This window comes from Saccostrea echinata, unplaced genomic scaffold, assembly GCF_033153115.1.
Source record: "Saccostrea echinata isolate AGI-Se365-2 ecotype Australia unplaced genomic scaffold, CSIRO_AGI_Sech_v1 ptg000009l, whole genome shotgun sequence".
In the NCBI taxonomy this organism is placed as follows: domain Eukaryota; kingdom Metazoa; phylum Mollusca; class Bivalvia; order Ostreida; family Ostreidae; genus Saccostrea; species Saccostrea echinata.
In genome coordinates, this window is record NW_026889758.1 from 51,539,759 (window position 1) to 51,556,576 (window position 16,818).

Genomic DNA, 16,818 nt, shown 5'->3' on the forward strand with positions numbered 1-16,818 from the left:
GGACGATATCGGGGTCTTTATGCTGTTCCGAAAGTGCTCTTAGCTGAAGATGTCCTTGTCTTGGTTTAATGGTGGATTTGACTCATCATCATCACCACTAAATTTTGGTAAAAGTTCGTTCTTCACCGGCTTTTTGATATTCTGTGGCTCCATGCTTGTTTAAATGCCATCAAGGTCAGAAAAGAAAGTGTCATTCAAATCAATGTCAGTAGAGGAATTTGTCTTGTCAAGGGCTCCATTTCTCGTCTTCTGGCCATCGCTCTAATAAAAGCACAGTCTGGATATATGTCACAGTCTTCATCCTTACACTTGACATCTGAAGTGATTTTCTCACAAACTATGGGATCTGGTACAACTTTTCCACCAGCTAAATCGTTGCCTAGCAACAAAGAAATGCCTGGAACGGGAAGAGTACAGGTCCAGTAACTAAATCTGACTTCAAACAAATTCTATGCAAGGAAACATCAATGACGCCTAGCTCCACACCCTGTAATAAAAGTGACCCAGCAATAGAACTCTGCTCAGACAAAGAAAGCACGCCCTCTAATAACAAATTCTGTACAGCACCAGTATCTCTCAAAATCTGAACAGGTTTAATTTCGCTAAGTTAAACGAAGCTCTGAGACATAAAGGGCTTATAATTCTCCATAGAATCAACAGAACTGGACTTTGAACCCTGAACATCAGGAGTGTCATAACAAATCGAAACTAAGGCTTCCCTATCACCTCTAACTGCTGCACAAGCGTGTGGCTGAGTTTTGTCAAAGTCATTTTTCTCTTAAGTTTAAAGCATTCACTGATCAGATGAACATTTTTCTTACAATAACTACAAGTAGGAAGCGACCTTATTCCAGGGGAACCTTCAAAACGTCCTGGACCGGACTTAAAAACCACCTTGCGATGGAGACTGGAGACTTGTGGACGACAAAGATCCTGAACAACTCTTTTTATGTGTCTGAATTTGTAGAATCATTGCTAGTCTGAGATCTTGTAACAAAATTCCTTTTATGAGACAGAGTATAAGTATCAGATATGACTGCTGCCTCTTCAAGAGTTTTCACATTCATCAATTATCTTCTAGGTGTGTTTTCAAATCTTGAGGAACACATTCCTTAAACTCTTCTACCAGGATGACTTGACATAAATTAGCATAAGGTTTTATCAAGTTCTTAGATCTAAACCAGCGATCAAATAAATCTTTCTCTCGTGAAATTCAACAAATGTCTGATTATCAAACTTTCTATATTTTCTGAACTTTTGTCTATAAGTTTCGGGTACTAATTCGTATGCTTTTAATATCGCTGCCTTGACCTTGTCATAGTCTGAACTCTCGGCTACCCTTAGTGCAGAGTATACCTCAGCCGCTTTGCCAATCAGAACACTTTGTGTAGCATAGTTGACCAAATATTTCGTGACCATTTTAGGATTCTCTGCGACTTTTTCGAATTGTAGGAAATATTTGTCCACAGATTTTTCTTGAAATTTTGGAACTAATTTCATATTTTTTTGCTGCGTCAAATTCATACCTGACATATGACGGTTCTGTTTTGTGCTGTAATCTTATTTTTTTTCTAACTCAAAGTTTATTTCACGCTCTCTTTCTCGTTCTTGTCTGTCTAATTTTTCTAACTCAAATTTCCGTTCACGCTCTCGCTCTTCTCTTTCTAATTTTTCTCACTAAAATTACATTTTCTCTTACTGTGCTTGATAATGATATTCTTACATTTTATAAGGTTCTAACTCTGATTTAACTGTATGTTCTGGAAAATCGTATGTTTCAAATTTTTTTTCCCTCTACTAGTTTGTTTGCAACCGTAATTCTGATTTCTTGCTTTCTCAGAGAAGATTTAACATCTTACCCAAAGAGCATACGTTTTGCGATCAAGTCATCCTTTTTTAACGTATCTAAAAACCGGAAAACTTGGTGAGTTAAGAAAGTATTTGTCCGAAAATACCATGTTAATTTCTGCTGGCTTATTATTAATTTAATTCAATGAATCAATTAACAAAATTCTGAAAATTAAACATAAAACTGCAAAAGTGCAAGAAAATCTTTATCCCGGACGAGCCCCCAATTCTGTTATGGGTCAGAATAACCCGAAATGCCAGCAAAAGTCAATCACACAGTTTAAACTTAACAACAATTTATTTTTAGTAATGTATAAAAATGAAAAGTACAAACTTACAGCAAGAATCCAAACCTTTATACAACAGAGTGTCCGTTACTACACACATTACAACAATAGTAACCTCATGAAGTCCTCTGTATCTTGGGTCTTTTCCAGGTCTATTAACTAAAACAATGTTTGCATTGCAAAGACTACTGACTGGTTCGATAATATTGCAATTTAACATTTTTTTTTATTTCAGCATCCGCTATTTCTCGTTTTGCAAAAGGCAATCTTCTCGGTGGCTGTTTAACAGGTGCAGCTGAACCAGTATTTAACTCATGATTGACCAAATCAGTACAGCCTATGTCACTAGGACCATTTGAAAATATGTCTAAATATTCATTTAACAGTGCTTTGATCCTTCATTTGAAACTCGTCTACGTGGACTGAGCACTTCTGTACAATGGGTTTCATGTGTTCAGGTTGTTCACAATTCTTATCTAAATTTCTCTTTTTCAGATTCTACAAGATCGAGTTTATTTATATTTGCTATTTCTACTGGTTCACAAGTACATACCATAGTATTTCTGTGTAAAGTACATGCTTCTAAGCTAAACTTAGCTCCGCGAATTGGAATGACAGATTTGTCAAATGAAACCAAAGATTTAACAAGAAGGATTTCCTTCTTGTCAAGTAATTGTTCATTCATTTCTGTCATAGCTACAGAACCTTTAGGAAGATTTTTATCAATGATAATTCCAGGTACTGCAATTTCTGTTTCAGGGGGAATAACTACATTTTGACTAACGGATATTCAACAATATGATATTCCTATTCCATATCCTCTATTTAAAGGAACGTGAAAAACCGTTCATCTCTAGATTTGGAGATCTAATCTTACCAAACATTTATTTTCTAAGAGGAAATCTAACCCAAGTATGTCTTCAATCTGAATATTTGTGTAACGCAAGCTGTTCTGCTAGAAATTGTTTTCATGGTGTAAATAATTCACTCAACTCCTCTCATAAATATACCATTCGCAAAGAAGACATAAGATTACAAACATTAATCAATTAAATTTATTAAGTGTATTACTAACAAACAATTTATTTAAACGACCACATTCACACCGCATTCATATCATACTAATAAAAATATATACATTGAAAAGTTGAAATAAATAATTTAAACTCGTATCCTAAAACAGACTGAAAAAAAAAACACCCCAAAAATTCTAACGTATCTATTTCCAGGTATTTACTACCTATGATAACAAGTCGTAGTTATTTATAACTTTGACTTGTAAAACTTAACACCTAGCTTTACTGTACAGGTTAGCATGTCAAACTTTTAAAACACTCCATTAACGAGAGACACAATCCGTGGTTATTAATAACCGTGACTTGTAAAACAGACAAAAAGGGCAAAGAAAGATAACTCTAATAGTCTTCAGTAAGTTTGTCGTGAAGTGACATTTAAATTCCCGAGTACTTCAATAAATTTCTATTTAAAAAATAATCGGAGATAAATCAACGTATCTAGAAAAATCAAATAAATGTATGTAAAGAAAATAAATAATTGACTTTTGTTAAATTAATCAACTTAAAAGAGAAAGGTTACAGACTTGTAACTTTAGTTATTTGTTTGCATTAAAAATTAAATAAAAATGGAGAAAAATTGTAAAATAAAATAAGTCTGGATAAAAAAATTAATGAAGAGAACTACTCAGTCACAGACTGTTGAGTTCTTTAAACAGCCGATGACAGACAATAGTGTTTTTACTATATATGTCCTACACGATTAAATCCTATCCTAGCTAAATAAATTAAATAAATAAAATAAATTCCTGTATATGAATAAAATAAAAGGCAGAGAAAAATAAAAGTTTAAATAATATTTTTTTTAATCCAAAAGTTCCGTAAAACGAACCTACCAAATCAAAATGAAGCAGTGACTGAAAATTCTTAGCGTCTATCTTTTATATGACTAGAAAATAAAACTGAAATGCTGAATATTAGCATAATTATTTTAATAATGATATTTCATTGGATTTCTAATCAAAGATGAATTATACCAAACATACCGAACATTACAATTGGTCAATTGTAAAACATCACGATCTTTCAGGCGAATAAGTGTCACCAAATATTCTATACAAATGTGACACAATTAATTCTTACATATTAATCAACTAAATAAAAATGTATTTCACAACAAGTATTAAAAGAAATCAATTTAAATCTAAAACAATATTCATCTTATCTCAGAACACAGTCATTTTTAAAATACCGCCATTCAAACTCGATATTTTACCGATTATACTACCAATACGAGAATAAAGTTATCAATTACCTTTTCAAATTTCTATACCGGAAGTACATCGTAATGAAGAGCGAAACTGTCCAACAATGTGACAAGCAGTTTAGACTATTTTACAGGTATCATATCAATTAAATAAGACTAAACAAACAACATTCACATACTGCTACACAAAGTTATATGGTCTTACAACGTATTCTTAACTACTGATTTACAAATTACATACTTTATTAATCTTCTATCAAACTTAAGTACATTTATAATCAAATTAGTTAGGCAAAACTCTACGAACAGCACATTCATATAGAACAAAAATAAATCTTCGTGAGTAAACAAACTTCATTAACCCGCTCCAATCCATAATTGTATGATAACAGGTTACAGACATTGACCCTATTTATTATAAAAATCAACCTGCTCCAGGCTCACACAAATGCAGTAAAATATTACAGTCATTGACTCAGAATAATTAAACACCTTTGTGGATTAAATAATAAGTGTCATACAACATAACTGTCATTGCATAAAATAGAATGGGAGGGGGGAGGGGGGTCACATATATACACTGCAGTTACTCTAACTGCCTTGTTTGGACATCCATGTAGACTGTCTGCCCCCACGATTTCCTTACCCACATGAGGGCCCTCCACGAGAGGGTTGTTATGACTGGTCTGTGCTTTTTTTGTTTTTTGCATTTCTTTTGGCCTCTCTCTGGTCCTCTTTCTACTATTTCTTTTTTCCTGCCAAGAGCCTTAAAAACTGTATCTCCATAGAGTACCTCTTTTTCTTTGCTAAGATCATGTTCATTAGTCTTAAGGTGTTTTTTTTTTCTTTCTTAACACCTTTCATTATCTTGGCCTTGAAATTAATTCAGCGTTCGTACAAACAAATAACATTTGTCTGGCCACCTAAAACAACTGTTGCTCTATCAGTTTTAGCAAGTCAAGAATTCTGTTAAATCACAATTCTCCTCCTGATCCTTCCGTGCCCAGTCAGCAGCCTGCCAGATTTTGGCCAATGGCTCCATAATCTGAGCAATTTTCTTCTGCGTTTTTGAAAATTCAATAGCATCGTAATCTATGAAATCCTCCACAAAATCAACTTTTGGAGGCGTACAGATTTTAGCGTTAGCAGGCACGGGAGCAGGATCTTAAATGTTGCGTTTGATACTGTCTTCTGTCAGATGTTGATAAAAGTTTTTTTCTGACAGTATGCAGCCATGCTGCCTTCAAGTGAATATGAATTCTCACCTTCTATAGGGTCAAATCTCTCAGATTCTGTCTCTAAAGAAAGACATCAGAATTGTCTTCCAGATCTAGTTCCTGATGGGTGAAGCTATCAGGAAAAAGAGCACCAAATCCGCGGATGTTTACATCATTTCCTGGTTAGACAAGATGGAGAAGAGTACTAAATGGGTAGGTGTTACTTGAATTCAGGTATGTAAAATATTTTTCATTTTAAAGTAAAAATATTAATGTAAAATAAATGATGGCATGAGGGAATATTACAGAAAGTATAGAAATACCAGGTGGAAACTAAAGGTGTGGGGTTGATTTTAGATGTAGAGTGTCATTTTTTGCTTGTTTGTTTGTATGTTGTTGAACGTCCCTCTCGAGAATTTTTCACTCATATGGAGACGCCACTACTTGCCGGTGGAGAGCTGCAAATTTTGTCCTATACTCGGCACTTACAGCCATTGAGCGCGCAGTGAGGGGTCTTTTTCGTGCCTGCACCTACTGCGACACGGGACCTCGGTTTATACAATCTCATCCGAAGGACCGGTCTCCACGTCCTACAGTGGGATTCGAACCCGCTACGTAAGGATCAACTCCTTACTTCGCGACTCTAGAGCAGAGAGTGTCATTTACTGCGGATCACTGTAAGTTGTAAACAACTGCAAATCTGACCTATAAACGCCGCGGCAAGGTATATTTTTTTCCGTGTTTTTCAGAAGTCATTAGAATGAAGTTTCAAATGATACCAGAGATTTGTTTGAAAGGGAATTATTAAAGTACTGGGAGGGCATCAGGTTTGTAAAGAGTTCTATGGGAAATTAATTGGTACTCTTTTCCCATCATTATCTTCAGAGAGATTAGATCTCTCAGATTCTTGTCCCGATTCGTACGGGCACTATCCTAGTCTGAGCTTACATTGCCATTCTGGCTAACATCCATATTGTGAAAATGCACAACGAGCACTCAAAAATATACATGTAACGTGCTAAAATAAATATTATTATACCTCATTATAATTCTTCTATACAACGCGTTATCTGATTGGTTCTAGACTATCACGTGACAGGGCCATAAAACTTCATATTTCCCTGTCGTCGTCATGCTTTTCATCATAATCAACCTCTTTGGAGACCTAGTGCATTTTCCAGCAATAGTTATCGTTTGTTGAACGAAAACTCCCGAGAGTAGTAGACGTCGCAATAGCCTGGTTCACGTCACAACTTCTCTAAATTCTTTCAGTAATTGAGCGGTGCCGAAATGTGAAAGTTTATTTTTCAAGTTTTTGTTTGTTTCGGTATAATAAACAATTTATTGCATGAATGCTCGGGAAACATGAAGATTTATTCAGCCAAGAAATATCATATTCATATTTCCCTCACGATCATGCAATAAATGTAAAATGCACAGCGTACCTTTAAAAACTACTGAAGCTCTGCAAGCGAAAACCAACGAAAAATTACGTACTCGCGGTAGCAACGAAAGTTCACCAAAAAATAAACTTACCTTTAGTTAATAGATATTGCAAAAAAATTAAAGATTAAACATTCTATGTTAAAATTTGCACTGTTCAGACTTTGATTTTAGTAATGCAACTAACATAAGACGTCATGTGATGTCAGAGTCTAGACGTTCCAAATGTTATGTGCGGTTTGAAGAGGCGGATCTAAATTTAAAACTGAATAGGTTTTCACTGAGCCTGTTTTTGCGTCCTTGGATTTTTTGAAATATTTGTAACCTTTAAGTCAGCTTGGGGGGGGGGGGGGTGCATTTGTGTCACAATGACATTAAGACACATTGCTTTTTTCTATGGAGGCATACACATTTTCAGACATCCTATATACACACTAATTATTTGTATAATTCTTTTTAATTTAGTCTTAAATTGATTTAAATACTTTGAGATAACTGTTAGAATTACACTCTTGAAATACAAAACCATGTTTGTAATAGTTTGCTATAATAATATTACACGAATACAGTTGAATATAAACTCCTGATATACTACATTGTCAAAGGTTATAAATGTATACTTTTTTGTCTTTTTTTTTTAATTTAACGATTAATCCAGGTTGGAACATTGCCTCGCAATAAAAAAAAAAAAAAATAAAAATAAAAATCATGAGGTGTATCCTGTTCTAAACATCAAAGAGCGATATGCCAGAACTTCAACCCTGGTATAAATATCCATATTATGGATAAATGGTTCATTATACAAAATCCGATTTTCTGAAGGGAAACCCCTTTTTTGAAAAACAATATTTTTATGGTCTCTTGTTCTTTTCTCCTTTTTTTTTTCAAATGTGTGCTCGTTTCGTTGAGTTAAAATGCACACAAATGACGTTTATGAATAGTAGAGAGACGACCAGGAAATTTATAGAGAGACATGTTTCAAAATGTAACATATTGTACCAATATAATGTAACATGTTGTACCAATTTGACTAATCTGGCCATATATCATAGCAAATCAAAGTACAATATCGGGAAAAGACATTTTGTTGACATCCCCCTACCCCCATGAAACATGTACATGAATATGCATATACTAGTCGTGAAACAGGCACTTTTTGTTGTAGTCTAATTATATCATGGTACATGTAATGTACTAATGATAATTGTTTGTGCAAAAAATATTGAAACCTCCCCCCCCCCCCCCATCACCACCACTACCAACAAATAGGATTTAGGAGTTTGGAAAATTTACGGGTTTTTTTGTTATTTTTTATTTGTTTGTTTTTTCTTGGCTAGTCAAAGATGTTTTTTTCAGGTAAGTTGTCAAATTTTAATTTTATTCTGGCTGCCCCTTTGTCCCACTCCCATCCCAAATTTAAATAAAGCTTTCTATTCTTGACACTAGATTATTCGAAATAAGAGAAATTTGTCTCAGAAAATTTTCTGAAATGAATGACCGTATTATTGCTGACACAAGTAGTATTGATGAATAATGAATGAGGGCAGATAAAAATTGAAGGCTTAATTAAAGGAACAAATAAGAGGGTGTTGCAGAAACTCGCGATTATTCCCTAAATCGAGAAGGACATTTAAATACCCACGACGCATGAAGAGTTATCTCTAAATATAGATAATGCTACGTAGATGACTTATTTATGCGGCGGGTATGTCCAGCTTGTTATAACAAAACATTTGACATTTTACGTTTATTAATTTCATGCATAGTTTTTCCTAACATAGACTGGCGACCTGTTAGTAAACTTTTTCTTCACATCTATGGTCACTGTCGCCATATTGCACGAGAAAAGTTTGAACGATAAAAAGCACAATTAATGGCAAGTGCACCTCGCACATCATATTTTGAAAGATGTACTGTAGACAGCGTGCGTTAATATTTTTCATTATATAAAATTGTGTCCAATAATCACGCTGTTGATGCAATATCCAAGAAATTCCATTGAATCATTTCAATTTAATTGTTTCAAGTCAAATCTGAGCCACTAATTAACAGAACAATAATGAAACGAAATGAGTATGAAAAAATTAAATTATTTAAAAATAATAGTACTTTATTTTTTAAGACATCGCCACTAAATAATAGCATTAAATGTATGTCTTATTAGTTATAGATCACAATATCAAGGAAAACAATTTAATTCTGCATGCATTTAAAATATTACCCATTAATTTTCTTACATTCTCTCCTTCTCTCTTTCTCTCTCAAGAGAGATGTTACATTGTACTCCCATTATTATATACCAGCCATTCTAGGATTCGAACCCATTCTCAGGTAAAAGAAGCTTCGCTAACAGTCCACGCGCTTTACCACTAGACCAGCTCCGACACTGAAAAATCACGTGCTATTTTATGTCCACATTTACATTTCGGATGGATAATAATTTTTATTCGATTTTTGGGATTTTCAAAAATATGCCTCTTTGAAACAAAAATCGGAAATGGCAGTTTTGAAGAAAAACCCTGTCTCTTTATGCGGATATCAAATTCATTCTGTTTCAAGGAGGCAATTTTTCAGAACAATGGGGATTCCCTATTTGAAAAACAGAAAACTTGACTTATTTTGCTATGTGACTAATTTACACTTCATTAATGAAAAATTGGTAGTTGATATGCAGTTTCTAAATATTGTTCTACATTGTGCTGTATATACCGTTGTATCTGAAAAAAAATTAAGACCGTTTTCTGTTACTTAAAATTTTTCTTTTAAACTGCTACAACTTTAGGGAAAATAAGAAAAGAACTGCAACACCCTCTTTCCGAAAACTATCGAAAAACAGTGCACTTTTTTATGCGCAATATATATAATTTTTTTTTCAGTATGTGACACTGTGGTTCTGTGATCGTCCTCGTCCATCCCAATTTTTTTTTTCAAACCAGCGAGCTATGTACAGTCCTGCAGCTACACTACATACATGTATACCATTGTACAAATCTCGAAGTTAAATGGGGGTAAAATATAATACGAAACAACGACAAAAAGTACGGAAAACGATTTTTCATCAATTTCCAATCAATAAAAGACCACAACTCCGACAAAGCTCATTGGAATGACAAATAGTGGCTATACAATACCAAAATTCATACTCAACATGTTGATAGCCTGTGATTTGCTATGATATGTAATACTCTAGAACTACTTTCTGATCTACCACGGAAATTGTATTTTAAAACTTCTCTTGAGTTTTTACGAGAGAAAAAAAAATCATCTCCAAAATTTATTATAATATGATGTAGGCCTAAAACGAAAATTGGATAAAAGTCAAATAAATGAAAACGAAAGTATGCTTATACGAAAACTTTAATTAAATCTTTACTTGTTGATACAGTAGATACATGTATTTTCTTAAACACTTTGGAATGTATATTTTTATGACCACTGTAGGGGATTCCTCACCATTCGAGACTTTTAAGCCAGCAGTACCATAAGAATTTGATAATTTAGCATTGGCGACCAAATCACCAGTAAACTTGTGACCAACTTACACAAAAGGTGTGATATACTATTTCCCTTCTACTTGATTACGATCTCTAGTCTATAATTGTCAAAAAAAGTAAATTGAACAGTCTGTGAAGCGTGTCGCCATCATTATATAGTTCTATTTTTATACACGGTTCCATTTTCTTTCAAGCTTTGAGGAAACAGGTTTTAGGCCTTAGCTATTGTCACTTCTCCCTTTTACAGGTCATCTGCAGGTAAGATACCTATTGATATACATGCATCTATATATTCAATATGAAAGTGGACTTAGCTTTGATAAAATCAATACAGAAAGTTATATATGTATCGTATTAAAATTAATAAATAGAAAAACATCATGCAGATTAACTTTTAGAGCTAACCTTTTTTTCTCAAGTATGTACCAAACGGTATTTTCTTTATTTTTTTTTTTTTTTTTGTTTTGTTTTGTTTTTTCTGGTTTTAATTGTTTTTGTTTTTGTTTTTCGCTAGTTAAGTGACTACACCTGTGCTATCTTATAAACAAATGTATCTCCGCGACAATTCACAAATGTGAATTTGGTAAATAAATGGCATAATGGAAATTCCTGAAAAAATTGAATAGAAATTTTTTTTTTCTATTTCGAAAAGATGAAAAAGACTGTACTTGTGTATAGACTGTTGAAATTTATCCACCCAGCACTTGAAAATTTTAGTAAATTGTATAAAATTGTGTAACCTGACATTAATCCCGTCCCTTGGGTCACGATGCTGCCTCAATGGATCAGTTAATTTACGGTTCACTGAAACAGGTGAAAACAAAACATAGGTTAATGTCCTTCTACAGAGCTGCGAATAACAATTTTAATTTTAGATGTTTACAAAGGGGAGGCTTAAATCACGCCCTCCACCACAAAAGGCAGCTTTTTATGGCATTTGGATCTTCTTCCATAGTTCAGGCAAAGTTTATGTATTTATGCATATTTCGGTACTAAGGTGTAAGTTTTGAAACAATTAGCACAACTTTAAGCATGTGTGATAAACTGATAATTATATTTTGTCATATCACACCTCAATTCTTTCTATAACCTTTTGTATGTGTTTTGCCCTTTTCAGCTTAAAAATGGCGCGTGGAATTCAAGATCTCCCTGATGAGCTGTTACTGATGATATTTTCTCACCTGTCCTTCTTTGACATTATGGCGCGTGTACAGCGAGTGTGCATCCGCTGGATGGTGGTCTCCAGTGAAGAATGTCTTTGGAAAACTTCCGGTGTATTAAATTGGATGGAAGATGCTGCGAATCAGGAAACCTTTCTGGAGCAGTTTGGCATGATATCAAAGTATATTAAAACACTCTGCATAAAAAATATTAGTGGTCAATATAACGGAGACGGTTTGGGGACGGGCCTTGAAAGATTATATCGACAAAAGTTTGGAATCACCGATTCCCTCCTTTTCCTCAGGGAGGAAATCAACTGTCCAAAACTGGAGAAAATTCAGGTTTTGTACTCTGATCTCAATCTAGAACAGTTTAATAATCTCCTAGGAAAATATCCCCACATCACAGAAGTTTCCTTCGGTCACAACGATCAAATACGGTATGACATGGTTGTCCCGGCCATTAAGAATCTACCTACTCTAACGAAGCTTAAGATCGATGAAGAAAATATTTACAGCGAATTGTATGATGACATGGAAAGAATGCTTTTTGACAACACCTGGAATACCGAGCTGAGAAATCTCGCTTCTGCCCACCCAGAGCTTACTAGCTTAGATATCGATTCAACTGGACTGAGGAATCAAACCATTGAGGAATTCATTCAAAAATGCCCAAAACTTAAATCTTTGAGAATAAGTCAAGAAAAGGAATTGAACAGCTTAAGAGACAATAAAGCTGCTGCCGGTCTGGAAGAAATAGTTTTTGAAGACTGTTCCATCGACACTGATGGAATAAGAAACCTGACTGCTGCGACGAAGTGGAAGCTTAAGAAACTGTCTTTGTTGAATTGTATGGATTTGGACGAGCATGCGTGCAAGTACATAGGGCAGCAGAGTCCCTTGCTCGAAAATTTTACGGTTGCCAAACCTGTCAGCCTGTACGATAGACAAACTGGATTTGGATTTCTGGAACCTGGAACACTTATAAATAACAAGGGTTTAATGTACTTATCAAGTTGTAAGAATCTACAAGTGCTGAAACTCAGCTACTCTGCAGCATCAAATATATCTGACGAAGGCATTTCAGCAATTGCACAAGGATGTGCTGAGTTAAAAACCATCGATCTAGAGGGATGTTTTGGTGTGACGGATTTAGGTGTATTGGAGCTCTCTCGTCACTGCCCTAAACTTAACCATGTGAATCTAACTTTCTGTTTGCACGTTACGGGATTTGGGATTAGTTGTCTCATGATGAATTGCCTATGGTTACAGTGGTTGCAGGCACATTCCTGTTACTTTATTTCAAACATAAAGTTGCATGATCATTTGAGGTTTCCTGGACTCCCTTTGTGTGCATTCACGCCCCTGAAAGAAAATGAAGAGTACGAAAATGAGGGAGAAGTTTCTTGCAAGTGCTTTCGTTTGCTGCAATATGGCCCAGACTATGAAGAGGGTCAGAGATACTGTTTAAAGGTATATCAAGCTTATGATAAAATCAAACAGGTGCTTCGTAGTGATGACGAAACACCTGGGGAAGACTCAGAGGAAGGAGCAGGTCTTTTTAATTCAAACGTTCAAGCAACAGGACTTTGTGGACCAAGCGTCGAGATGACTGGAGTTTGTGTATCAAAGGCCCAAGAAACAGAGACTTGTGGATCAAAAGCCAGAGCAACAGAAGCTTTGGGGTCAAAAGGCAGAACAACAGAAGCTTGTGGGTCAAAAGCCTATGAAACAGAAACCTGTGGTGCCATAGTAGACACAGCGATATTCCAAGGGCCGAAAATACATCCCCACAGATTTTCATCAGAACACTCCTGGCTGAGGAATTTAGATCTGTCTTGTTGTCAGAGAATAACAAATGCTGATATCAAAGAAATTTCTAGATGTTGTCCAGAAATTCAGATTCTTAATCTTTCGTTCTGTCCACAGTTAACAGATGAAGGTGTCGTTGTTGTTGCGCATAATCTTACAATTTTATATGAGTTGGCATTAGAGGGCATTGAGCAGCTTACAGATCGATCTTTGATAGCTCTGAAGGAGAGAAATCTGGGAACCTTAACACTGACAACTTCGTTTGACATGTCAATGCAACGCTTTCAGGATCTTGTCCATTCTAACAGTAGGTTACGTAAACTAATAATTTTCAATAATGAAACAACATCTGCAATGTTCAACAAAGCTGCAATTGATAAAATAGTATCTCAGATGGAAAATTGTTTTGTTGTTGAAGACTTCGAACACGCAATTATAGTAAAGAGTTCCTCGTAATTTATGCATTGCCTGTCTTCAAAGGCGTTTATTGTGGAATAATCATTGTTCGTGGGGACCAATTTTCTTCGATTTCGTATGTCACCCTTATCCACGAATTGTCATCCCAACAAGCAATTGTTAACTTTGTCAACACATCAGTAACTTTAATTTTTGAATATACGAGTTACTCCCGAAATTACGTACCCCTAAAACAGTAAATTTTGATTACCTACGAACATTGACTTCATATAGTTGATTCAATTCTACGGTGACTGTCAATTTGTGATTTTTGAATTTACCGGGTAGTGGTATATGGAAAAAATCAATATATTTTTTTTGTATTTCTACCACCCAGTAAATTAGAGAATTACAATATATCTTAATTACTATTACTATTTACCATTTTTGTTCTGAAACTCAGGATTTTTAGTTCATTTTATTAGCTGTCAAACTTTTTATTATGCTCTGAACATTGTTTGTAAAGTGCATTGTACTACAGTGTGTTCATGTAGACATTAGTATTCTAGCTGTAAATTTTCACATTTTTGAAATGGCTACTTTAAGAAATGTTCATCATGATCAAGTTGCGTTTCATTTTACAATCTAGCTTTGTATTGTCAGGGTTGGCACCGATACTGTTTACAGTATAAACTATCAGAATGAACAAATTCAATGAAATATACACGTATTCCATTTTTCAAAGGTTTACAAACACCGGCAGCAAATTCGGTTTTAATCGTTTAATGTAAAATTGTATACTATCTACATGTATTATATGTTCACAAAAATATTAAAAATAAAGTGGTTTTGCTTTTTTTTTTTTTTTTAAATCTATGGCCTCACAGTATGAGGTAAACCATGGTCTAGGTCAATTAGAAAATGGATTACTTTTCCAAACCAATACATGTTGGATGGATACATTTATTGAGTCCTACAAAAACTTTTTTCCAGGATTCTCAAAAGGAAAAGTCTTTTGAATCACTCTTCAGCTAAAAATGTTATGATGTTTGTAATAGTTATAGTATTTTATAATAGTGACATGATGCGGTGTTTTTCTTTGAAACCTATTGTTCTGTATTAGGAATATAGTACAGGACTACGATGGGCGAGCTATCTCCGGTTCTGTATTAGCCCTACCTACTGTGTTGTGTTAGCTAACTGTTCTGTATCTAAAATACAGAACAATCTGAAAGTAAATACTGTATGATTCAAAATACACATGTATCACACAAATATTAACAGCTGATAAATTTTTCCTTCTAAGAATTTTTTAATTAAAAAAAACCTTGAAAATGTCAAATTTTATCAATCACTTTTTAAAATTAATTCCGAACAGAATCTACATGTACATCTTACTTCAATCCAAACGAAATTGAAGAAAATTGAGATTTACGAAAAACCGATGCTTTGTTGGATAAATCCCTACCTACATGTTCGCTTTCCATGTATAACGTACATGCGAGGTATCATGATCAGCACGAGGAAAGGTTGCGCTTTGCATCATATACTGTATAATCTTATTAATAGTTTTTGCAATATCTTCACACTAATGCATGAGAGCTGAAAACTCGATTTGGGGGTTTCAGACATGTCTTTAATTGATGCATAAATGAAAATCAGATAAATAGGTTTAATCATTATTATTCAAAAAGAATTCAATGCTCATACACTTGGAATAAATATTTTATGTTATGCTTGTCAGGAAATGTTAGAGTTGTGATTTTCTTGAAGGCTAGAATGTACCCCCTAGAAAATTTTCTGGATCAGTTTATGGGTTTGGTTAAGTATTTCAAAAGAAATTAATGAAATACTTTAGATTGCTGCGCAATCTATGATAGTCCATTTGTTTCCATGTGCAATAAGGGAAAAAATATAGTAATATACATGTTGAAAGTGTATGACTGCGTAATAAACAGGTTGGGGGGAAACGTAAATTCCGCTATAATAGTGGTATATCACTATTATAGTGAGATTCCGCTATATTTTCAGCCGTAGTTACCCTCGATTTCATCAAATAACATACTTGCTGATTAAAGCGCAAGTTATGATGGGTATAAAATAGACAATAATTTGAATCCTTGTATTTTATGAATTTTATTTAATTTTCTGCCGATGCCTTTAATAATACGAACACACTTTTTAAAGACGAAGTTAATTTTTAACATAGCAACCAGTGATTGCGGTAGTATTGAACAAAGACTGACTCTTAATATCTCTCACACATGTGCACAAATTAGTGCTTGTAATAACTTTGAACCTACTTTGGAATAGGTTTGTCGAATTTACAGAAGAAAAGGTAATTTTTGCCTGCATAGTTACTGGTATGGAGGCCTGTTATGACAAATGAAAAAAAAAAGAAGCTCAGCACAAGTTCACTTTAATGGAACCGATTTGTGTCGTCTCAATCGTAAGCAATATTTGTCACTCTTAAATGTAATCTTAGGTACATGTATAATGTTTCCTTTCTTGATGATGAAACCGTGAATTAAATTGATTAGTCTTAGCAAGAAAAGGGAAAAATTTGTGAAAATTACCTGTAGATGTGACGTCTTATAAATTCTGCACAATTTATTGATTGTGTAAGTTGCATAAAATTTTATATTTAACTACGTTATGCACTAAAAAAGAGACAATGAAATCCTAATTACCAGAAGTAGATTATTCTGGTATAAATATACGAAATACAAGGAGAAATAGAAATATGAAGATAACAAAAAAGGCCATTTGAACAATAACATTTTTCGAAGAGCGAAAAGGTAGGATCAGGTGCTATAGAGGAGTAGGCATCCCCTGTCGATCATGGATTTTGTGAAATTCATTTGTTAATGGTTATCAAGAA

General features: G+C 34.2%; 1 pseudogene; it reads right to left on the reverse strand.

The window, feature by feature from the left end:
• Positions 1–194: 194 nt before the first annotated feature.
• On the reverse strand, positions 195–8,909 carry LOC133182863 (uncharacterized; annotated as a pseudogene).
• Positions 8,910–16,818: the final 7,909 nt, after the last annotated feature.